The 25188-nt window shown below is 42.5% G+C and overlaps 1 long non-coding RNA gene across 1 annotated transcript in view; it reads right to left on the bottom strand.

Annotated features, from left to right (window-relative positions):
* Nucleotides 1–15343: 15343 nt before the first annotated feature.
* Nucleotides 15344–25188, bottom strand: part of LOC147842332 (uncharacterized) — a 73307-nt gene continuing 63462 nt past the window's right edge. Inside the window, exon 3 of the long non-coding RNA XR_015499342.1 lies at nt 15344–15379. This is a non-coding gene — a long non-coding RNA (uncharacterized LOC147842332). The remainder of the gene's footprint in view (nt 15380–25188) is intronic.

The raw sequence follows: 25188 nt of genomic DNA, 5'->3' as shown, positions 1-25188 counted from the left end.
AGGAAAATAAGATTCTATTTTGGGTTTGCGAAGTCCTTTTGTAAAGTCAAGAAAGTTGTTAATCTGCTGAACTGAGTAAAGTTTAGTCTTACCTCCAGAAGTAGGCCGTAAATCCATCATTTTTGGTTCCATTAATGTTGCATCATCCTCATCTTCCTTGTCAGAACAATCCATTTGTACATTTAAATCCGCAAAGTCTTGAGATGAAATATCATCTTGACTTTGATCCAATGTATCATTTATATCACTCTCAGTTTTATCTGCGTCGGTTTGTTTATCAAAACAAAGTGGATCGATCTCAGACGCTTTTTCCAAGCAAATCTGTTCCAGGCTCGTTTCTGCCTGCGGTACAGCATTACTCGGTCCGGCCACCTCCTCAGGAGCCCCTTCCAGGCCGTCTTTAGAGGCGACTAGCACCGGGTTATCGGGCAGGTCGCCCGGCACCTCAGTCGCCTCACCCGGTCGGGGTTCTGAAGCCCCGGCCGCCGAAACAACCTCTGTACCGAGCGCCTCCTCGCTGTTCTCCGCATCTGCAGTCGGAGCCGCAGGAGCGGCCACAGGTCTGTCTCGATTTGGACAACTTTGTCTAACGTGATTAAAACCGCCGCAGACAAAACACTTCATAGAATCTGAGGTGATAAAAATTGTATAATCTTTACCATCAATACTTAGTTTCACTGACAGATTTAGTGGATCATTCGGAGAATTCAAAATCATAAAGGTCTGACGCCGAAAAGACATCACATGTTTAATTTCAGGGTTTTTGCATCCAAGTGGAATCATTTTGATGGGACTTACTATTTTACCATACTTCTGGAGTATTTGATCTAGTTTTTCGTTTTTAACAAACGGAGGTACGTTTGATAAAACAACTTTCTTGGATGGACTTGACAAAGGCAAAACCGGTACGAATGCATCTTTGATTATCAGCCCCGATTCAATTAGGTTATCTACCATTTGACTTTCACTCAGAAAGAACACGATTGCCTTATTCATACGGGAGGCTGATTTGATATTAGTACCACCGATCGCCAAACTAACAGCGATGAGACAGTCCTCCACTGAAACCTGGGCGTCAGGTATACATTTACACCCATGTTTGAGTGTTAAACGCGAGAAATCTCTCGCATCTGAACTCATCCTCCTCCTCGCTCACTGACCGATGTCAGGGATCAGAAAAGGAGGGAAAAAACAACAACTCTAATCTAGCTCTATAATTTAGAAGGGAAGGGATAGTAAAGAAACAGAAATTTTCACTCTCAGAGAGGTACTCTCACCCGAATCTGTCCACACACTCCCAGCATGCACTCGCACAGAGAGAGAGAGAGAGAGAGAGAGAGAGAGAGAGAAAGAGAGAAAAGAGCGCAAAGCAGAAAACAACAAAATGCCACAAAACATACGTGAAATGTAACACTGTTTATTAACTTTTTTTTTTGTGATTGAAAAGAGTTTTTTGTTTATTCATGGTTGTGAATTACAATTGATCTCTGCTCTGTCGACTTTTCATGTTGACAATTTTGCTCTACAGTTTTACAAAGTGATCACTTTTATTGACAGTTTAGTAGTCTGAAATAATTTATATGATGTAATATATAAAAATAAATATGTATCATAACAGAAAATGTGGTGGCGCGGCGGCACAGTAGATTGTGCTGTCACCTCACATCAAGAAGGTCACTGGTTCGAGCCTCCGCTAGGTCAGTTAGCATTTCTGTGTGGAGTTTGCATGTTCTCCCCAAATTCATGTGGGTTTCCTCCGGTGCTCCGGTTTCCCCCACAGTCCAAAGACATGTGGTAGGTGAATTGGGTAAATTGTCCGTAGTGAATGAGTGTGTATTGATATTTCCCAGTGATGGGTTGCAGATGGAAGGGCATCCGCTGCATAAAACATATGCTGGATCAGTTGGTGGTTCATTCCATTGTTAATAAAGGAACTAAGGTGAAAAGAAAATGTATAGGGAATGTAATGGTAGCTTATTACAAAGTTTTTATACCATGATATTCAACATGCCAGGCAATATATTGCTTTAAACTATTAAAACGTGTTTATAAAAGTCACTTTTATAACTTCTCAATGTTAACGGTTGCTGAAAGAAAGATTAATGTCCCAAGATTCAATTTTAAAGCATAATTAAACGGGCAAATAAAAAAAATGTAAAAATGAAATGAAAAATGAAAAAAAATGTATGTATATTATTTATAGTGTATGTGAAATTATAGTGTATGTAAATGTACAATTTTTAAAGTCGTGGCACCAAACCCCACACCTAAACCCAACAATCATTACACTGTAAAACCCAGCAGTAAACTTTATCAAATGAAATGAGTGTAGTAAACTCAAAATATATTGAAAGTTAATTATACTCGTTTGAAAAAAGGCTTTTGACCTCAGTGTAAAGATAATGAGTTGAAGGTGCAGTAGGTGATTGTATTCAGAAATGTGTTTTGTTGTGCAGGTTGAATGTCTCTTCACAGTCCAATAGTACTGATTAAAGTAAATGATCTATATGTGTTTATGTGTATTATTTATTCTGGGTAAGGCATAAAAGAATACAAAAAAGTTCATCCAATTAAATAGTGTCAGGCCAACATCTCCTGTAATTCTGATAAGTAGCCCAAACTGTGTGTCAACAAATGTAGATTTGGACTTATGTGTATCTCTATTTTCATGCATATCCGCCATTAGAGTGTGCATGCCTGCAAGCTCACTTTGCATTCATGACACATCCACACGAGACAGTCACAGTCGCGGTAAAATCAAATGCTGAATTAAAATTTAAAAACCTGAATCAGTATTGGAGTTAGTTTTGCACGCTAGAGGAAGGATGACACCATGGCTGAAGGATTTCTGTTAGACAGGTAATGTTCTGTTTTAAACTCTTTTAGTCACGCAGAGCTGATTGGGTTGTTTTATTAATGGGTTATGTGCACAGAAGTGTTTTTCATTCACTGAAATCTTGTTTTTAGTTTCATAAGGTCCTTTTAAAGCATAGATAATGTAGATTTATATTCAGTTTAACAGAACATCACCAAATTGTGCTATACCGCCTAGTCTGCTTTTTTGAGCTAACATTGCTTTATAATTCACTTTAGTTCATTTTTGATCAATAAAAGCCTCCCTGTTTACCATGATACTCTGAATGTTCGCTCTGAAATAACATGTAAGTGTGGCTTAGTAATAAGTGTAATTCTTGCATGCCACCGGCCAAACACTAACTACATTTTTAACTGGCGAATGACATGAACTAGTGGGTTGTCTGCTGTCGTGTTGCGGTGTCTGTTAGAGAGGCGCCGCGTGCGCACGCCCGAGAGGATGCAAAGCTCCGAGTGGAGTGAACACGCACTCTCGGGGGACGCGGCTCACCTCGACTCTGATAAGCGAGAGAAAGGCATCCACAATCCAGTGGGAAAACTTAATTTTGGTACGGCACTTCCCTGCTGCTGACCGCCATAACAGACGAAGAGCTGCTCAGATGATCTAACTCTGAGTGCGGTCCGGATAATACGCAAGACGCGAACTGGACAATAAAGAAAGGGCTGGGTCTGCCTCCTCCGAGGGCAGCGCTTGCAGGCTCACTACCTGGTATTAAAACAGAGTGGTAGGAACCTTGGGCACATATCGCGGGTGGGGTCTCAGGACGTGAGAGAAAGCCAGCTCAATTACAGGCACGAGTCACTGACTGAAAAAATGCCTCCGGGTCTCCAACCCTCTAATCGATATCAACGCGACCAGCAGAGCTGTCTTCAGGTACAGAAAGATACGGAGTCGAGAATTGAAGGGATCTGACTCGGCTCGTCTAACGAGGGCGAGATCCTAAGAGGGCATGAGAGGGGGCGGGGTGGATTAATTCACCTAGCGCCCCTGAGGAACTGGATGATGATGTTATGCGTTCCCACGGTGCTGCCAGCCACCGCGTCATGAGAGCGGAGATGGCAGCCAAGTAACCTTGAGTGTGGAGGGCGACAGCCTGCTCTCCAGCTTATCGCGGCGTAAAGAGAGCACAACACTGATCTGGCAAATTACGGGGTCTTCTCAGCGAGAGACGCACCATTCAGTAAATAGACTCCACTTCAGGGCATAGGCGTGCTCGGGGAGGGGGCTCTAGCCCGAGTGACAGTATTAGCCACCGCAATCTGAGGTTACCTAAGTCTTCCTCGCGTCTAAGGACCTCCAAAGATCGGCGAGGGTGCCAGATGGTGCCCTGTCCCTGAGAGAGTAGGTGCTCTCTCGAAGGGAACTGCCAGGGGAGGGCCATTGCGAGGAGGGAGAGCTCTGACATCCAGGTCCGGTTGAGCCAGAGGGGCTGGCTCCTACTGTTCCTCGCTCCTACTGTTCCTCGTCCTCCCTGACCTTGCACAGTAACTGCGCAAGCAGGCTCACTGGGGGAGACACATATTTGCGCATGCCCCGAGGCCAGCTGTAAGCCAGTGCATTCGTGCCAAGAGCACTCGGTCAGATAAAGAACAACTGGCAATGAGCGAACTCGGGGGAAGCAACAGATTGATCTGGGTTTCCCCGAATCGCGCCCATATCAGCTAAACAGACTCGGGGTGGAGTCTCCATTCTCCAGGACATAAGGCTGCTGTGAGAGCGCATCGGCTGCACGGTTGAGCTTGCCTGAATATGAATGGCGTGCAGCGATTTCAGCCGCGGATGACTCCAGAGGAGTAGACGGTGGGCGAGCTGAGACATGCGGCGAGAGCGCATACCCCCCATACGGCTGATATACGCCACCGCCGCCGTACTGTCCGTCCTGACCAGCACGTGTTGCCGCTCCAGCACCGGAAAAAAACGGTGGAGAGCGAGGAACACTGCCAACAGCTCCAGGCGATATGCCAATGCAACTGGGTACCCTTCCACAGGTCCGCAGCCGCATGCCCGCAACGCACAGCCCCCCAGCCCGTGTTGGAAGCGTCTGTTGAAACGACAACAAGACTGGACGCCTGTCCTAGAGGCACTCAGGCCTGTAGGAACGAGGGGTCGCTCCAAGGGCAGAGGGCGCGGCGACACAGCGCAATAACAGAGACTCGGTGTGCGCGCGCGTGCCATGCGCGTCTGGGGACTCGATCGTGAAACCAGTGCTGAAGTGGTCTCATATAGAGTAATCCGAGCGGCGTGAGCAGCTGCGGATGACATATGCCCCAGGAGCCTCTGAAATAGTTTCAGTGGGACCACTATTTTACTGTCGAGCTCTCTCAGACAGTACAGCATTAGCTGAGCGCGCTCTCCGGAGAGGCGCGCTGCCATGGTGACCGAGTCCAGCTCCGGCCCAAGAGAAGAGATCCTCTGCACGGGGGCGAGTTTGCTCTTTTCTCGGTTGACCTGAAACCCCAACAGGTGGAAGTGCCGGCGCACTTTGTCTCTGTGCATAATCAATTGCTCCGAGAGTGGGCAAAAATCAGCCAGTCGTCAAGAAAATTGAGTATGCGGATGCCCGCGAGCCGAAGGGGCGCTCAGGCACCCTCCGCGGGCTTGGTGAGGACCCACGGAGACAGAGAGTGCCCAAAGGGGAGGGCTTTGTATTGCCCAGCTTGACCTTCAAACACAAACCGCAGAAACTGACGGTGGCGAGGAATAGTGGAGAAATGGAAACACACGTCCATCAGGTCTAATGCTGCAGACCAACCCAGAGGACGAACGCACCGGAGGATGCGCTTCTGCGTGAGCATTCTGAACGGCAACTTGAGCAGACAGCGGTTCAAAACGCGCAGATCTAGGATTGGCCGTGACCCACCGCTCTTTTTGGGCACGATGAAGTGTGGGCTGTAAAACCCGCTCTCCATCTCGGCTGGAGGGAGCGGCTCGATTGCATCCTTCGCCAGGAGGACAGCAATCTCCTCTCGCAAGACAGGGGCGGACAGGGGGCTGACCCTGGTAAATACACACCCGTGACTTGGGGGGCCGTTTCGTGAACTGGATCGCATAGCCGAGTCTGATTGTGCGTATGAGCCACTGCGAAGAGCTGGCCAGCGCTAACCAGGCAGGCAGAGCTCTTGCTAATGGACTCACGCTACAATCGCTGACGTACCAGCAGTGGGGCAGCGCGGAGTGGGTGTGCTGATCCGGGAAGCGTGCGGGTCCCACGGAAGAGCTGGAGGTGAGAGATTTGCTCTCACTCCGCACCCGAGCTCCGGAGGGGAGGCTCGAGGGCGTGGGAGAAAGGAGACCGTCCTCCCAGCGCTCGTGAGCCACTGGCAAAACGCACCGAATCTGCAAGCTAGAAAGCATAGCATCACAGACTGGCAGATTTCGGGCTGTCACATCCGGGGAAGTGGAAAAGTGCTCTTTCATGATGTTTTCATGGCAGTTAAAAGTGCCGTTGGAAATGGGGCCCCGCCCTCCAGCGGGGAAAGAGCAAGTTCCCTCTTCTCCAGAAGGCCTGTCCCAGGGACGCTTTGCAGTCCGTTGCCGGACTTAGCGGCGTTCTGGGCAGGGGGGCTGCCTGCTTCCGGGGTGCTCGGCATGCTCGCTTCACCAGAGGCGTGTGCAGGGGCGGTGCAGCTCCCGTAGGTGAGCGCCTTCGGCGAGGAGCAGGTATGGATGGCACGGCGGGCTGAGCGGGCTTACGGACTCACCGATAAGACATCACCCATCAGGCTGCTCTCTCACCGCCTCGAATTCCTGGGTGAATTCACAGACGGTGTTGCCGAACATGCCAGCTTGGAATATGGGGAAGTCAAGAAAGCGGACTTTGTCGACTTCGCGCATCAGCTGGGGGTGGCGCTCCTGGATCACTAGTGTGGACATTGTCCTCCCCAACGCACACGCAGCGGACTTAGTAGTCCGAAGAGCTTAGTCGGCGGCAGTGCAAAGCTCATAAGCCTGGGTTGGACCCACCCTTGTGCAACTCGGCCAGCGCCTGTGCTTGGTAGCGCTGGTAGGTGGCTATCGCATGCAAGGCGGAAGCAGCCTGGTCCGCAGCTTTGTAAGCTCTAGCTCCAAGGGAGGCAGATAACTTACAGGCTTTGGATGGGAGACAAGGTGGACCCCGCCAAGAAGAGGCGCCGCGCAGATTAACCGCCATTGTGCACTCAACCTGAGGAATTGCCACATACCCCCTGGCTGTTCCACCGTCAAGAGTGGTGAGGGTGGAGGGACACGCAGCAAGAGCAGAAAAAAGTGCCCTTCAAGACCGCGTGAGCCTACTGTGCACCTCCGGGAACAAGGGAACGCCCCTCTAGTTGGTCCGGCCGCGGAGCTGGGGGATACACCATCTCCAACCCACGGCCGAAGCAGCCCGGGAAAGCACGGCTAACATGTCCGTTTCAGGATCCGTTTTGACAGCGCTCACCTGCCTGGAGGGGGCGAGCGGGTCTGGATCATCATCGGTCAATGAAAGCCCACTCTCCGATGCCGCGGTGGACGTCTGGTCTCCGGTGTCATCGAGCGTAAGGGCTACCATCTGTTAGACGGATTGCTTCCCCCGCCCGAAGCTTGGATGTAACGCTTGGAGGAGCTGGAGGTCCGCGGGCCCGTGGACGACGGATTATCTCTTGCTGAAACCCTCAGATCTGCCCGAGTGCCCGCTGCAGAGCAGGGGACAACTGGGGTGGTTCGCCCTTTTGCAAAGGCTAGCCGCGATCTTTACTGCGCAACAGTCATGCCATCGCAATGACGACATGAACTGCCCGCGAGCAGCGCATTAACATGCTGGACCCCCCAGGCATGTAACGCAGTGCCCGTGCCCATCATCCGAGGACAGGAAACCACCGCATCCAGAAATGAACAGTCGGAGCGCCGTCCTGAAAAGGACGTCCTGCACGACTGTTGCTCTTTCTGTGAAGTTTGCAACTTTATACGCACCGCTCTGGAGGACCGGTCCCAAAGAACGCCAGGCAAGGGAAAAACCCAGCTCAACTGTCTGCCGCTGCGTGTACACACTCCGGACTGGGAGAATGCTCTCGTTCGCTCGGAATCGCTGGATAACAGCAGGAGGAACCCTCATCGACTCGATCAGAAAGTCTCTGAAGCAAAAAGGATGGTGTTTGCTCGCTCCAGGTGTGCTTATATGCTGGGATAATTGGCAATGAAGCACACCTGTGCAAGCTTACACTGCCAATTCATTGCATTCATTGGCCCGTTCAATACTCTTTCAGACAAGCGGCTTCTGAACCGAATCCTCCGATACGTGGATTTTCCCAAAGATCAAATCCACTGTATAGCACTGAAGTTCCCCAACCGAAGGGGAACTAATGTTCTCCACTGCTGAAAACATACATGTTCAGATGAGTCTGTGCTCACCTCTCAGAGCATTCTGATCAGTTGAAAAAATAGTGGGAATACATATTTTTTTATTAAAAATAAACCAGGGCTAAGCATAAATTGTTTCCATGTTTACATAAAATTAGTTGGTCAAGTTGTAATAAGTGTTTTAAGTTTACAGAAAATTAGAAAGCACTAAATTACTATTTTATCAGTTTTTTTTTCTTAAATGCATATTCCACTAAATTGAGATTCTGCTGCTGTGATAGAGATGTGCTCTCTTCAGACATAAACTCCTCTCTGCACATCAGCATTTTTAAGCTTGTTTGACAGATGTGCACTTGCTTTACATTGTTGCAATTCTATAAAAGCGTGTTCATTAAAGAAATTCATCATACATTTTTGATGCATTTTCCCCCTTCATTTACCAAAATTGTGATATATTGTAGCTGGTTTTCTTGTGATCTGTCAATATAACGAAGGATCACTGATATCGTGATTAAAGCAGCAGTGCCCGGAACAGCAGCAAAATGCTTTTTCATGAACTTGGTGATAAAAATATGCTTCTGATTAATACAATTGACAGTTGGTAAGTACACTGCACAAATGATTTTCTTTATTATAGTTTTTGTGATTTTTAGTCCAAATATCTAAAAATTCTTAAAACAATAAACATTTTCTAGAAAGATTTTTAGTCAAAATGATGTGAATTTTTTATTAAAAAAGCTCAATAATCTGTGATGAGCCCGAGGCTCGAACCCAGGTCGCTGGTGTAGTAGAGCAGTGTTTTAATGATCAGCCACAGGGAGAGTTGGTGAACCCAATTGCTAAGGCACAAGGTCTAGTTCAAACAAAGTTGTTTGTTAAGGAAATCCAAAATCATCAAGAAAAAGCCGCCAGGCAAAAATATATGAACTCCAAAAGCTAAGCAGTTAACAAACAAAGTTCTCCGTAGAGCAACTGGTACTATAGCCAAAAATACAAAAGGTAATAGCAAGAGGACTTACGGCAACAGCAGTAGCACATCAAACTCAAAAACCAAGTGACAAGTGAAGACAAGAGGGTAGAATATATAAGCTAGTCTAACAAGACACAGATGAACCAAATTAACACAAATGAACCACAAACAGAAACACTGGGGAAAATGGCGACATCTTGTGGAAAAAACAAACAATAGCTCAGAATATGACAGAACCCCCCCCCCCCTCCCTCTAGGAACGGCTCCTGACGTTCCCACCAAGACCACCCGAACTGCGAGCTTGAAAATACCGGATCAACTTGGGGTCCAGGATTTACTTAGCGGGATTCCAGGAGCGCTCCTCGGGACCATACCCCTCCCAGTCCACAAGATACTGTCGAGACCGTTGCACCCTCCGAACATCCAGTATCCTGCGGACTGTGTAGGCAGGCTTACCCCCAATGTTGCGAGGAGGAGGAGGGGATCTGTCAGAGGGAACAAAAGAAGAACACAACACAGGTTTTAGGAGAGATACATGAAAGGTGGGATTAATCTTAAATGACCTAGGTATTTCTAGCCGATAAGAAACTGGGTTTACTCTCCAGATAATTTTAAATGGTCTGATATAGCATTGGTTAAGCTTGGGGGACTCTATCCGAAGGGTAAGGTTCCGAGTGGAGAGTCAAACCCGTTGACCAACTCGAAGGGAGGGACAGATCTGCGTCTAAGGTTGGCCTGCCTCTGGTACTGGTTAGAGGTTTGGATGAGTTTTCGGCGGACTACTCTCCAGGTCCGACGGCATCGATTAATATGCAGCTGTACAGAGGGAACAGCCACTTGAATCTCTTGCTCAGGGAAGAGGGCAGGGGAGAATCCAAACTGGCACTCAAAGGGGGATAACCCAGTGGAGGATGAGCGCAGAGTGTTGTGAGCATATTCAGTCCATAGGAGGTATGAGGACCATGATGAAGGGTTGTGACCCATCATGCACCTTAAAGTGGTCTCGAGACTCTGATTAATCCTTTCTGTCTGCCCATTAGACTCGGGGTGAAAAAGAGAAGACAAACTAATGGATGCACCCAATGACTGACAAAAAGATCTCCAGAACCGGGATGAGAACTGGGGTCCCCGGTCCAACACAATGTCCTGTGGAATTCCAAAGACTCGAAAAACATGAGAAGTAATGAGGTCTGCTGTCTCCTTAGCAGATGGGAGTTTTGGTAAAGGAATGAATCGGGCAGCCTTGGAGAACCGGTTGACAATGACCAGAATAACGGTGTTTCCATGGGAGGGTGGGAGGCCAGTAATGAAGTCCATTGAGAGGTGGGACCATGGTCGGTGGGGAATAGGCAGAGGGTGCAGAAGACCTTAGGGGGGGAAGATGTGAGGTTTTTCCCCGGTTGCAAACAGGGCAGGCCCTAACCAATGATATTACGTCCTTTTTAGCTGTAGGCCACCAGAAGTGTCTTTGCAAAAAGTCCAAGGTGCGGGAAATACCTGGATGGCAGGTCAGCCGGGAGGAGTGTGACCTTCTTGGGATCCATCTGTACCTGCCCTGGTTTAATGATGAAGCCCAAGAACAAGACCTCAGTGGTGTGAAACTCACATTTCTCGGGTTTAACAAATAGATGGTTCTCCTGTAGACGTCTTAATACCTTTCTGACGTGACTCTCATGCTCCTGGAGAGAACTCGAGAAGATCAGGATGTCATCTAAGTAGACGAAAACAAACTTGTTCAGCATCTCCCTTAGGACATCATTTATGAGAGCCTGAAAAACTGCAGGAGCGTTAGTAAGGCCGAAGGGAGTGACCAAATACTCATAGTGCCCTGTAGGGGTATTAAATGCCGTCTTCCACTCATCGCCCTGCTTGATCCGTACCAAGTGGTAGGCATTGCGCAGGTCCAGCTTAGAAAATATGGTGGCTTTCTGGAGTAACTTGAAGGCAGTGGCCATAAGGGGAAGGGGATAACGATTCCGGATTGTTACCTTATTGAGAGCTCGGTAATCTATGCAGGGCCGGAGACCTCCATCCTTCTTCCCCACAAAGAAAAAACCTGCACCTGCTGGAGATGTGGAAGACTGGATGATCCCTGCTTTAAGGCCCTCCATGATATATGTCTCCATGGCCTTTTGCTCAGGAGGAGACAATGAAAACACCCAACCACGAGGGGGGCACTGGCCGGGCATTAGCTCTATGGCACAATCATATGGCCTATGTGGGGGCAAGACAGAAGCTTTCTGTTTGCTGAAGACCGAGTGAAAGGAGTGATCCTGGGGTGGGACTCGAGAAAGGTCAACAGGTTCTTGAGACTCAGGATTATTACTAGGTGGGTCTAAGCAAACTTTGTGACACAGGGGGCCCCAGTGGAGAATTTTGCCATTAGACCAATCAATGTGGGGGTTATAAAGAGTAAGCCAGGGGTAGCCAAAGATCAAGGGCAGGTCAGGGGACTCACAATCAAATAAAAGGATATCTCCTCCTTGTGGTGGATCACAGAGACATGCAGGGGAACAGTAAGATGGGTAACAGCTCCGGGAGCTATTTGTCTCCTATCCAAAGCGGTCACCTCCAGAGGGTTATCTAACAGTTTAAAGGGAATCTTGAGATTAGTTGCTAGTGTCTGATTCATGAAGTTCCCCACTGCTCCAGAATCAACAAGTGCTTGAAGTTGATGTTCCTTAGACTCAAATGTCAAAGTGATGGGTAAGAGCAGAATGGAGTTGCTACAGCTCTCTCCTTACTGTCTGGGATGGTGAGTTTTCCTTCAACTCAGGACAATCTGAACAGAAATGACAAGACCCACCACAATAGAGGCAGAGACGGCTCTTCATACGGTGGGTGCGTTCCTGAAGAGTTAGCCGGGCACGGCCTAGTTGCATAGGCTCTGGGGAATCTGGTTCTAAAAACTGAGGTGACTCAGTAGCATATGGGGTATTGAGAAGGTTGGGAGAACGTAAAGGAACATAGCAGGCGGTTGGTCTTCTTTCTCTCAGGCGGTTGTCCAGTAGGATAGCTTGGTCTATTAAGGACTCGAGGGTTTTAGCTGGATCTCGGGTAGCCAACTCGTCTTTGAGGGCCTCAGACAACCCATTCTGGAAACAAACGATGAGGACCTCATCATTCCAGCCTGCTCCTGCAGCAATTGTCCGGAATTGAATGGCATATTCTGCGGCACTTTTACCTCCTTGACACAAGGTGAGTAGTTGCTTGGAAGCCTCTCGTCCTGAGAGGGGATGGTTAAATACACGCCGTAATTCTTTCACAAAAGCTGAGTAGTTAGTACAGCAGGGAGACTTAGCATTCCAGATTGCTGTTGCCCAAGCAAGTGCTTTGCCAGATGATAGGGTGAGTACATAAGCGGTCTTAGCCTGATCTGAAGGGAATGTGGAGGGTTGAAGCTTGAAAGTGAGGTCACACTGAGTTATAAACCCCTCACAGGTTTCTGGGTCCCCTGAAAAGCGTTGCTGAGGGGGAAGACGTGGTTCAAACTGAGGTTGAGGGGTATGGATGACAGGTGTTGGGGTTGAAGCTTCTTCTGGGGATGAAGTTGGACGTTGACGCAGACTGTCAGAGAGTTGTCGCTTGGAAGTCATGAGTTCTGATAGTAACTGGGAATGCTTCTCCATAAGTCCCTTTTGCTGAATCAAGGCCGCCTCATGGCGCTTGACTGTAGCGTCATGCTGAGCAACAATAGAGACCATGTCTTGGGCAGAGGCCTCAGCAGGGTTCATGTTTGACTTGGTTTTTCTGTGATGAGCCCAAGGCTCGAATCCAGGTCGCTGGTGTAGTAGACCAGTGGTTTAACGATCAGCCACAGGGAGAGTTGGTGAACCCAATTGCTAAGGCACAAGGTCTAGTTCAAACAAAGGTGTTTATTAAGGAAATCCAAAATCATCAAGAAAAAGCCGCCAGGCAACAACATAGGAACTCCAAAAGCTAAGCAGTTAACAAACATAAAGTTTTCCGTAGAGCAATTGGTACTATAGCCAAAAAATACAAAAGGTAATAGCAAGAGGACTTACGGCAACAGCAGTAGCACATCAAACTCAAAAACCAAGTGACAAGTGAAGACAAGAGGGTAGAATATTGTAGTAACTCAGCCATATCCTAAGCGGAGTTAAAAACCAGCAGTCATAGAAACCTTAACTCGCCCCTCTTCGACTACTCATAATTAAGTATCGCCTGGAGCTTAATTCCAATACACACTCGTCTTCCCCTTTCTAAACAAAGGATGTGTTGTAACCACGGGTTACTAATTAATGGCCCATCAGGAAAATCTGGCCATTTTGTCTCTCACATGACTACGTTAATTAACTTTAGCACCCTAAGGAAGAAAGACATGCGTATGTCTTTTCGGGCGCATGACCCCCGCCCTTCTTCCTGCCTAGGAGAGACAGCATCAGTATTGTCTCTGGACAAAAGCCCGCGCGATTTTCGGACATTTCATGTTTTAAAGTGTGTTTTGCTTTAATGTTTTATTGCTAATAGTTGTGTATGTTTTACCATGTATGTAAGCAAGTGTATTCACTATAAGGTGCATGTAAATTCAACGCTGTAGCGTGTGTAACGCATGTAATTAACTGCATTTGATAAAACTGTGATGTTTGATGTCAAACTGAAGCTATAAGGCTTAATAAAACATTGGTCTAAATGATAAAACTGCATTTTCAGATAGTAGTTAATTACAAGAGCTTTATTGAAGTTTTGTGACAGTAAAGTTAATTTTATTGCCCAAGTGCAACCCCGGGTCTTCCCCTCCCGGGCCGTAGACAACTAGGAAAAGAGAGGCGTGGTCTCGCTCAGCAGCCACGGCCATTGGGCATTCACAGAGTAGGCTGGAAGAACTTTTTAACTATAAAACTCTACTGCCGTGCAAAACTTCCTTCTTCTTCTTCGTTGTTCTCTGTTGTTTTCTGTTGTTCTCATTTTGTTATCAGTTTGAACTGACATAGTTTCGTATTGGCTCCACGAGGGATTTCTACGCACGAACTTTGCGTTGTACGCTTCCAGTCTTTATAACACGCCCGCCGGACATCGCTCTTGGAAGAACTACCCGTGTAAAGCCTGTGTCTGTCTGCCGTCACATCGCCACGGCAACAAGAACCCTTTAACAGGAGCTCAGCTGCTCCTGTGTACGTTCGCGACTCATACGAACTCAGTCTGACCCTGTTTTGCTAATATAACCGCTTTCCCGTGAACACTCGGACGCAGCCCATCCAGCAATAGGGTCAGTCATACAACTTCTCTGAACTCTAACTTCCGAAGTCTTGTGATACTGCCGGAGCAGTCACTGGAGGAATCCCCATCCAACAAACTTCCCGCGTGCTGACGTCAAACTCTCCGTCACCGGGACAGGGAGTCCCACGCTCCAGAAGATAAAGGAAAACCCTCTCCAACAAAGGACATCCCAACCACGTCAACGCGCTGCAACCAATTGGCTTCGCCGGGTTTCCCTCAACCAGCCGACGAGTGAAACCAGTCATCTAAACGCAAGTAAACACAAACCAACTTTTCACTCCGTGCTGAAGCTGGTGTTACTTTTAATCAGTAAACCTTAGTCAGATTCTCTGCTTGGTGGTTTTCTCAGGTTGCAATGCTAAGAACTTAGCAAGTGCGAGACGTTTGGGACTCTTAGTTGTTCATCCTCATTCATTCACTCATTCCAGAACTGTGTGTGTGTGTATCTGCATGTTTGTCTGTTTTACATAGAGTAGTTTACTGTGTGTGTAGCTTAATAAACCTGTGTTTCATTTTAAGATTCTTGTCGGACTTTTATGTGTTTCTAAGTTACTGCCTCAGCTATATGGTCTTGCTACCTTGCTTGTTTAAATACTAAAATCCTGTTTTATATTATTATTGTTGGCCACGAAATAATATAACATAGATTTACCAAAGATAAAGTTACGCTGCTTACTGCTATTAGGGTGGACCAATAGTTATTGTAAGTGTATGTGTTAACCTATCTCTGACTGTGAACCAGTCATTTTAATCTTCTGATTCGAATCCCCGAGAATTAATTTTAATTAATTCGAACTAATGAGCTAATTCTTAGGAGTATAGGACATATTAGATGGTCTAGAATCCTACAATATATAGGCTAGTCTAACAAGACACAGCTAAACCAAATTAACACAAATGAACCACAAACAGAAACACTGGGGAAAATGGCGACATCTTGTGGAGAAAACAAACAATAGCTCAGAATATGACATAATCTGAGCTCAATAATAATAAAAAAATATTGTTTTAGGTTTTAAATAAGATTATTTTACTAATCTCATTGGCAGATTAATTTGTTTTACAAATAATAATAATCACTTAATTTAGAATTATTTCTGAAAACTGAACAATTTTTGTACATATTTAGTAATTTGATTGATATGCGAGTATGTGTAGAAAAAGCTTCCTGATTTAATTTGGTTTTAATTTAAATATATATATATATATATATATATATATATATATATATATATATATATATATATATATATATATATATATGTATATATATATATATATATATATATATAACATATATATATATATATATATATATATATATATATATATATATGTTAAATATAAAAGTTATTTAAACTACAAAATACAATATGCACTTTTTTTCAGTGTTAACATTTATATATAATAAAAAAATGTATCTTTATTGTCACTATGTTTGACTGTTTGGCAGCGTCTTGTGCCTGAATAATAATAAAAATAAGTATGTTATTGGCTACTTCCAGCTGCTTTTGTTTCTGCCAGCCCATATTAATGTTTTGTGTCTAATTATTTAGATTTGGGCAAGTAGTCATATAAAAAGTTGGATCAATAGGAAGTTGTTTCTGCAGAATAATATTTAGAATTGTCTTAAAACATATATTTTATGATGTAAGCAACACAGCTACAGCGAATAAAATCGATAATGTGTGTTTTTTAAATTTATAGTGTGTGAATTATCAAGGATTGAAGATAATTTGTCAAATTGTTTTCACCAAGGGGGCCCCAAATACAATCCTGCTTAGGGCCCCCTGAAGGCTTGGGCCGGCCCTGGTCTGAGGGGTAAGTCTCCAGCAGGCGAGAATCTAGCCGGAACTGGCCCGAGTGTATTTTGCTATATGGGTGGTTAGGCGTGTATCAGCAAACTAATAAAGCCCGAAAAAAGCCCTGACCTTAGTGAATAAACAGTGTTCCACCAGGAACATGTATGTCAGAAACTATAGTTTACTGCTGAACTCATTTTGTCATGGTAAAATGACACAGAAATCGAATAATAACACTTCAGTCTCCTGCCGAAGCTCAGACGGTCTGCTTTGAGAAACTGTCAATCACCGCTGTCAATCACGATGACACGCCCAGCATTAAATTACTGCTAAAAACAAAATGTTTACAAAAATGAGTATCTGCAACTATTTTAGCACAATAATCCGTCCCTTAATCGACCAGAACCATCTTTCAGGACATTTTATTGCAAGTGTAATAATTTGTTTTATTTGGGCTCAAGTCTCCTTCATTAACACGGAGGAGGCGGGCTTATGACTTGTACTGCAGCCAGCCCCCAGGGGGCGATCTAACAGCCGAGACCTTCACTCAAACGCAGGCTTGCGGCACACTTGTTTCGGACACAGCGTTTAGTTGTTGGTTTTATTAGTGGAAAGAGACATTCTCATGCTAGTTTTATTTTGAAAAGGAAAAATATCTCAGAAAAACTCTTGGCACTTGGACGGGTTGGCTGGATTAAACCAAAACTCTTGAGTTATTCCTTTGTGTGCAGTTCATTTAATTAAGTTTGAATGCTGCCATATGGACCTTGGTGCAAACCAAACAAGCAGACTGAGACCACTGAAAAGATGTGTCCCAATCTGCTTCCAAACAGATTCTGGTGTGCTTTGACTGAAATTTAAGCTCAGCAAAAACCAGATATCTAAATAAACTAAAAACAAGACAGTATGTGAAAAGAACAGACCACTAAAATGTTTTGAATGTTTAGTATATTTAGTTGCAAAACATACAATTATTCATTTATTTTATTTTTAGCCTAGTCTCTTTATTATCCAGGGGTCACCACAGCAGAATGAACCGCCAACTTATCCAGCGCTTTTTAACTTCTTTTTTTAGGTTTGGTCTTTAAAAATCAATTAACTGATATGTTAAAAAGCATCAGTTTAATAAAAGTGCTGAATAAAAGTGTTAATTCCAATAATTGGAAAAAAAATCTGACCTGAAAGCTGAAGATCTAAATAATGATTGTAGGCTTGCCGTTGTAAACATTAGTAACAACTGAATTGTTTAATTAAAAAGCACAAAACCCTCTGTAGCTGTAAATTCACACTCTAGTTATCTCCTAAATTTGAACGTTAAGAGTACACTAGCATTTACACAACATCAAAGCAAATATTCATGCAGTGAAAAAAGCCACAAACCTCTCATTTCAATTTCACAGGGTCTTAAAGCTAAATCACGCATGCAGTCGTGTGAGCTCTGCGGCTCATTATTTTAATTTGAATCGTTTTAGGTTGGTGCTTTTTAAAGATATTTTGCTTTATTTGTGAAGCAGTGGTGCAATGTGCGTGAATTGTAATTAATTTGTCTGTTGTGTTTGCGATGGCTGGTTGCATGCAAGATGAATAACAGGATAGATGGTCCTGTCCACTGCTGCTGTCCCGTCTGCTAAGCGAGCGCGGCGTGACCACCAAGGGCCAAGACCAAATCACATCACACCTATCATAAATCATGATGATTCGCTGGCTAAAACTCCATTCTGCTCATGAATATTAATGCTCCTCGCTCTCCGTGATATGTATATTTGTGGGATTGTGTTTCTCATTTTTGGGCCTGCAGGTGAAACTACTGGGAGAATTTGTAAATACAGTCTCGCCGCTGCCCTTCATTACATTACCTGTCTGAACGGTGTCGAATCAATTGGCTGACACCACCGCCTGTGCTTTGTGGCACAGGACCTATGAAAGCACTGAGTGGAATGGGAATTACTTTCTGATGAAAGAAAACCTGTGCCACAGGTGTGTGCCTCAGTGTCGTTTGTAATATAACAAAAAATGTTAGTGAAGAGAAGAAGAGACAGCTCTAGGGTACTGTGAAACATGAATCTGGGCATTGGGATGCACTGCTCAATATCATCCATAGCCGAGGTGGTGATTCTTACAGGCGGTGGCAGAAATCAGACAGATGGATTAAAGACGAGAGAGTAAAAGCAGATGAAAGATACAGACATGTGCCTTGGGAAATACACAGGGATGTGTTTATGTTTACAGCCGGTGATGTGAGTAGTATTTTGTACGCTTCAGTTACATACCAAGCCTCTTAGCAAGGTCAACAAACCTGAATCTGATGAAAAAATAAAATAAAAATCGGTCTATGTAAAATCTCACTGCTGACCTATACAAGAGTGGGTTTTCCATTAGGATTGTATATACGATAGACAGCAAGGATGTCAGGCCTCAGACATGCTTTTGCAGTTATAATTTTGCCTTAGTTTATTGTAAAATCAGATTTAATCTTCAACTAATTATATTTATTGATTTAAAATATAGTGACGTCAACGCAAACTGAGCAAATGTTCTGTTATGAAGCTCTTGGGCATCTTAATCGATTGACTACATTTAATAGCTGTCTCTATATTCTGAAGAATTCTGCAAGAAACATATGCAGTGTACAGAGGACAGTCAGCCAAATTAAAAAAAAATTACTCCCCAAGAAAAATTGCGTTACTTTGGTACTTTTTTATGGAAAGTAATACTATACTTTTTCATACTTGCCTAATGCTTGATTTCTTTCAGAATTTTATTTTTTTATTTTAAAAGACTATATAACCTACATCTTCATTTACCTTTGAAGAAGGTACCCTAAAAATCCAGGTTAAAAAAAAAACTAATAAAAAATGTTGAATAATGGGTAACACTTTCTTTTACAATGCACAAAATACCGCGTAAGTACTGTGAAATTACAGTGTACTTTTCTGTACGTATAGTGTAAGTATAATCAACGTATGTGTAGGTATAAGGAAACAAACTGTAATGCTTGGGTAATAAGGGGGTAACAACCAGATATTCAACACGAAAATTACTGCGTATGTACAGTGAAATAACGATGTACTTTTCTCTGTATGTATAGTGTAAGTATAAATAACGTTTGCGGTGGTATAGGGGAACAAACTGTAATGCTTGAGTAATAATGGGGTAACAACCAGATATTCAACATGTAAAGTACCGCGTAAGTACAGTAAAATAACGGTGTACTTTTCTTTAAATTTCAAAGGAACAAATCATAATGTTTGCATAATGGGGGGTAATAATAAGAAATTCAACACGCAAAGAACCGGGTAAGTATATTATGTTTTCAATGTACTTTTTTCAAGTATTTTATACACCTAATGCATATATAACCTAATGCAACCTGTAAATATACATGCACCTGCGTAAGTACATACTCTTATTTAGTGCTTGGGTTTTATATGGCGTTTTTAATTAACAAAATGTTTACAATCTGTGAAATTATGAACCCTTATTGTATACTGTATGTATTTTAAATCTGCAATTCAATATAAAATATATTTCCACACACTACTTACCTTATGAATGTTTACTCGTCGTTCTCACCACAGCCATCAATAGTCTTAACATCACTATCCACAAATAACTTTGCATGATATAGGCCAACTGTCAGGGTTCAATGCAGATTAAAACAGTATTTTTACTGCCATTTGCAGAGGGGGGCTAACTGTTGCATTTCAGTGAACATAAAGCTGATGCTTTATAGAAAAATGTAGTAATTTGGTCTTTAATCAATAAAAAATGCTGCTGTAGTTTTCTATGTTCTTAGTGTTTAAGTATACACTAGTGTGTTGAAGTTAAGCTTCTTCCCTCCTTGTTCCCTGTAATTAAAGGGTAAATACAGTATTTGTTCCCTCCTTGTTCCCTGTACTTAATGGGTAAATACCACATTTGCGGGTTAACATTAAAATAATCCACCCAAATATTAAGATGTTAAACACAAATACAGATATGATAAAAGCTAAAAACCTGTAACTATTGATTTTCATTGTATTTGTTTTGTTTTTCCTACAATTTCTACTACAGATTTTCAGCTTTCTTCATGATAGCTTTATCAGTGTAAAGAGAAAAAATAAATTCAAAGGTTTAGAAACACTTGATGGCAGGTAAATAGTAAGTCACTTTAAATTTGTGGGTGAACAATCTGTTTAGTTCAAACTACTGATTGACTTAATGTTTAACTTTGAGCAAAAGCACTTGTCTCAGTTCTTTAAAGGATTATTTAGTTCAAGTAATAACTGCTTACCTTGTGTTTGGTTTTGATGTACCAGTTTTGTTATTGTGAAGAAAATCAACAATAAATGAGTTAACAACACATTTTAAGTCATCTTCCATTTATTAACATTCATACAAATTATATTTTTATTCAGGCACTGAGTGAAAAGTCATTTGTGGAGGAATGGATCATATCATTTTCATAAGACAGGATGAAACATCAGCAAAACACACTCATACACACAGTGGAAAAAAAAACTAAGTAACAAAAATGTAAATGAATTTGTAAAGAATGTTTCAAATAAGCACAGAATGCATGTATACATCTAAGCTTTTAACTTTTAGTGACAACTACAGCTCTTCTACACAACAGTTGAACGTTGGTTTGTTTGACAGTTACAATCCTATGCTGTAATGTGACATCTTCACCTTCACAAGGGAGGATCATGTTTATGGCTCAGTGCTTGTTATTTAGATTTTGTGTTTTTTATTACTGTTTGATACTTTAGCATCATTCTTGTTACAAAATTCATCAGACACCCTGTATCCTTCAAGTTCACAAAGTTGCTGTCAGTTCTCCTTCAACAGGCGATTTACTTTTACACGTCCATACTCAATTTACATGCAGTTTGTCTCAGCTCAGTGATGTGTGTCTCCTCATCAGTGTTTCTCGCCATCTCCAACCTCACGTGTCTCCTTCTCAGAATGTTGTTCGTCCACATCATCTACTGACTGCAGTGTTGGTTTTCTTTTCCCCTCTTAGTTTGTCTTGCAGAGTGTGCAGTGTCTGTCTGTGTAGTTTCTGTGTGGCCCAGATGTAAACATGGTGCTCAGTCTATGCCAGCCTCCATCATCTCATATGCAGCCTGGCTGGCAATGACAAAGTTAGAAATCTATATACAGCAAAGATATTACACATAGAAAGAATAAGTAAAAATCAATGTACTATAATGCTACGTGCTTATGGAAATGACATATCTGAGCATAAGATACCTGAATTGAATTTTGAACTTTTATGCATTAACTCCCTGAAAGAACATTCACTGATTCCTTTATCATCCAATATATTTATATTTTTTCTACTGTGAAAAGAACTGTTTTTTAACTGCAGTTTCATGAAGCTACAGTCTGGAGGTTTAAAACATTTTGTGGAATAATTTCAACAAAAAAAATATATATATATATGTTTTCAGAAAAAGGACAGTCGAAAATGCACTTTTTGACAGGGGGTGAGTAAAATTGTCAGCAAATTTAAGTTGTAGTGAACTAAGGTTAAAAAAAGTATTTGACAATATTTTACAATCAATTACTTTACAATCTTAAATCCTTTAGCACTAAGTTGATTCGTTAAGATTTAAATGCAGTTCTACCCCCAAAACTAAAGTGTTACATTGAATTAATATAATTATTTGAAGCCCAAGCATACAATGACAATTGTAAAGTTACCTAAATATTCTTCCCTACTTACCTTTGTGAAAATATTGAGAGCATAAACGGAGAAATGAAGATATATTTTGCCTCTCAATGCAGCAGGCCAGGGGGGTATTCCAGAAAGCTGGGTTACCTTACCATCTGCTAAACCCTAAACTCTCGGTTGATTTACCCAAAACCTGCTTAACGCGAGTATGTTGCTTCCAAAACAGATGATAAGAGTTAGTTAAATCAACCTCCTGAAGATAACCGCGGGTTAATGTGCGTGCACGTCACATACCTGAAGGCATTTTCAGTAGATCGCCGAATTCACGAGTCACCATAGAAAGTCACGGTGAGAAAAAAAAGGGCAACGCACTTTACAGAGGCAGAGCTGGAGGTTTTAAACACAGAGATTACACATCTGCTTCAACGAAGGAAAGAAACATAGATAAGAAAAGAAAAAATAAATAAGAAGAAAGTTTGTTAGTTTATTAAATTACACATGCCATCCTCCATTTTATTCATTGTAATGAACAATTAAACTTCTCTTTAACATCCTATGTTGTGTAACCATTCATGAATTTATTTTTCTTGCCAATAATTTCATAAGGCCACAATATGTGTATTGACTAATAAGGCTTTTAGAAATTGTAATCTTTCTGGAGCTAGAACTCTGTCCAAAGTCATTAAACACAGAAACATTCTCCTAAAAGGTAATATTTAATTACTGGAGCTCTGTATTGAACACTCTAGAACAGGGGTTTTCAAAGTGTGAGGCGCGCCTTCCCTGGGGGGCGCCAGAGCATGTCATTGGAGGCGCGGGAAAAAATATAATATAATAAAAATAAAATATTAAGTTTAATTATTATATGTATTTTTTATTATATTTAAACGTTTTAATTAAACAAAGCAAAAAAATAATACGTCAAATATAAGAAAACCTTTTTTACCCAGAAGGCCATAGCTGTGAATTCGCTTCTGTTTGGCAAGCCCGCCAATACAGGTATATGCCTTGTAAGGCTTGAAGCTTACGCTGCTATTCTGAACCAATAATCGGAAACAGAAAGCAGTTGAAGGATAGGACTAACATACTGTATAAAGAAATTAGCTGTAACATATGCACTGCTGAGCAACAAAGACAGTGAAACTGCCTTTGTTAGCATATGAGGCTACGCACTGGTGTGCGGGAGATGCAGAGTAAAAGCCATTCTCCCAGATCAACAGTTACCTTTCCCTATTATACCCTGAGCAAAGCATTGTTAAACATGAGTGAAAACCAAACCAGCTGAACGTGAGAGCAAAGTTGAAGAGATGAAGTGGGGGAGAAGTACATTAACATACTCTCCTCAGGCCATGACCCAACAATAGTAAATATATTGTAGATTGAAATACAATTAATCAATGTCTCTGTTGATTTCATCACTACAACACTGAAGTCATAAACTGTCAAATGACACCAAACATGACAAAGTTATCTGAAAGAAAAACACAAGCAGATGAATTGTTTATGGCGAAGAGCACATGGTTACTGTAAGCAAATGGCAGAGATGTGTATCGGAGCTGTGAGGAACTCTGCCTCACCAGGAGGACCCATCCCATGCTTGGAATGTCTCAGTAGTCCTTCATTAGCATAGAAGGAAATATATATCATATTTTCTCAGCTTACAGCCTGCTAATACAATGGGTCGGTTTCTGTGTGTGCGTGTGTGTGCGTGCGTGCGTGCGTGTTTGGGAGGAGGGGGACACCAATGGATAAGTTGTGACAAAAGGGAGGCCCACTGTCTTAGACTTTGAAAAACCCTGCTCTAGAATATTCTTTCTGTCATGCAGCTAATAGAAAGAGGCCTGTCTAACTGCTGTGTCCTATAATAAAGGCTTATCAGTGGTTGAGTTTTTGACTTAAACCACACAATCTGTCACTTTTGTAAGTGATTGTTGTCAGGTAGCTTTAGATTCTTTTTATGCTTTTTATTTTGCATGCAGACAAGCAGTGCAAGAATTTGTCTGCACTTTTTCATATTTGAATATTACTCTTGGATCACAAAATCTTTTATATATATATTTAAATTCTAAAGTAGCTGTACAAGGTCCATCTTCAAAAATAAATAAAGTCATATGAGCATCACCTTAAGGTGAGATATGTATATGAAAAATATGTTACACTTTCAAAGGTGCATGTATAAAGCAGTGTAAAAAAATCATTCATTTTATTTCAGGAAATGAAGAAATGAACAGACCAAACTATTTGATTAAACAGTTTTTTGACAAGTTATATTTCTTAGCACTTCTCCATCTCTTGTCTGCTTGGGTCACTGAGATTTCCTCTGGGTCAGGCTGCTGGTAGGGTGTCATCGTATAAGGCAGAAAAGGGTATCTTTTGTCCTCCAGCAAGTAACAATGTAGTGCCCACTGCCCAGTAATGATTCTATTGTATAATTCAATTATAATAAAACATTGTGTAAAGAAACATTTGCTTTATTTTTTTTACTATATTTGTATTTTACACAAATCATTACATCCTGAAAATCTGCCATTTAGCCTCAACATATAGTGATGAGGTGGGGTCATCACATATGAGCTGGTAAGTGGAAGCAGTAATGAGTTGAATAGTTGAAACACCAAAAGATTGAGGACAGAAAATTTAATTGTAGTTGCACATTTATACTATGGACAGATTTCATATTATCAGTGTCCTTTAGTGACTGATGGAGCTTTAAAATATTATGAAAAAAAATTATTATATTGAAAAAAAATGTAGGTGTGTGTACGTGAATGTATACATATGACTGACGTCTTAAATCCTAAATTATAGATATATTTTCCTACAAAAGACAAAGCTGCCACTTCTTATAATATTATACAGAAAAATGTGAGGGGTACAGAAGGAAAGAAAAAAGACAATATGTATGTGAGATTCGAACTCGCTCCGCTGTGAGCTCCCTTGATCATTAACGACGCACTGTCCACTACACTAGTGCCGTGCTCTGAATCAACTGTGTAATGATACGCAGTGATTTATGACCAAGGAACTGTACAAAAGTGTAAAAAACAATTTAGTGCCATATGGAAGGCAATTACGCGTTAACATGTTTGTTGCAGACGTTTTGGCCCCAACGGCCTTCCATAGTGCCAGGCATACTGTACAGGTGGTCATACTGCCACATTGTACAGTTGCCTAAAATGCCCTGACGCGAATACAAAGAGCTGCACTGAATGTTTTTTATGGTAAGTGCAAACCTGCGGTTTGTCACATTTGATTTCAAAAAGGTTTGTTAAATACATTAACAATATAAATTTGGTTATAAAAAAAAATATGCACTTATAACCCT

Source organism: Danio rerio, chromosome 9 (genome assembly GCF_052040795.2).
Source record: "Danio rerio strain M-AB ecotype USA chromosome 9, GRCz13ab, whole genome shotgun sequence".
In the NCBI taxonomy this organism is placed as follows: Eukaryota; Metazoa; Chordata; class Actinopteri; order Cypriniformes; family Danionidae; genus Danio; species Danio rerio.
This window is presented reverse-complemented; position numbering and strand designations above follow the sequence as displayed.